This window comes from Leiobunum rupestre, chromosome 1 (assembly GCF_980474605.1).
Source record: "Leiobunum rupestre chromosome 1, qqLeiRupe1.1.hap1, whole genome shotgun sequence".
Lineage (NCBI taxonomy): Eukaryota > Metazoa > Arthropoda > Arachnida > Opiliones > Sclerosomatidae > Leiobunum > Leiobunum rupestre.
Genome location: NC_143384.1, coordinates 38,070,170 through 38,071,404, shown reverse-complemented (window position 1 = coordinate 38,071,404; position 1,235 = coordinate 38,070,170).

Sequence of the window (1,235 nt, the reverse complement as noted above, 5' to 3'; positions counted from 1 at the left end):
CATTTCGAAGTCATATCGGTCAAGCGACTCCAGTCAAGTTCAACTTCCTTACTACTAATGAGCCCATTCCTTTTCGACGCTTCACGCGACTGAAAAATAACACGCCACATAAATTATCCCTCACTAGCACCTTGATTTCCTCCAAATCAACCTCGTGTTTTCTGACTAGTTCCGAAGAGGTATTTAACAGGTTGTAAATATTGTGGTGAGTAATGGTAAATTAAAGAATATAAAGCCCCAGGAATGGAAGGTGTAGCTCCGTCTAGTGGAACTTTTGCGCCTCTCGTTTTTAAAGAGAGACCGGGTTGCGTTAACCGTTTCCGGTTACTCTGATTTGCTTTGCCGGAAGTTTCTAGCTCGGCCAAAACGCGCGGCCAATAATATCAATCCTTCCATTCCTGTGGCTTTATATTCTTTGGGTAAATAACGTTATGGTATAAATTGGGAAAGTGGTACATAATGGTAGATAATGGTAAATAATATATTTCCATGAATTATTTACAGTATTTAAAACTTCAATCACATTTATGGAGAGTCTTGAAAATAAAGTTTAAGGTCTTTTAAAATTGATTTATTACGTTTTTTTAAATGATTTTCTTGATTTAACATATTATTTTATAGTGTTGTAAGTCGGAAAAATTTCCGGAAAATGACCAAAAAAAGTTTTCATTCCATGATTAGTCTAATATATTATTTGCAAATTTAAATAAAGCGGCATTTTCGCCTCATTTTTTCGAATCTGAAAGTAAAACTAAACCTCTAGACTAGTTTAAACTGATTAACAATGTAACACTATTAATGTTTTGTAGTATTTTTACTGATATTAGACATTTTATATCGATAAAAAGTTAAAAACATTAAAAACCTCTAAAAAGTAATTTATGTTTCCATTTTTTATTTTTCCGATTTGGGGAAACATTTTATTTTTCCGGAAAATTAATAACACTATTATTTTATAATATAAATCAACATATACCATTATTTACGACTATTTACCATTATTTAAATAATTATTTTTCCATTCCGCGGATGTTAAATATTCCTCCAACTCTTCAAATAGTTTTATTAATTTTTAGGATGAGTAGTTTTATTAAGTATCGGGAGCTACTAAATAAATAAACTAATAAATTCCATATGTTTTCTCATGTAGTTTAACCCGAAAACATTCCGTCGTCGTGTACCCTTCTTCATCCTATGTTTCCCTTTATTTTAGCTACTGTTTTTCGACAAAAATC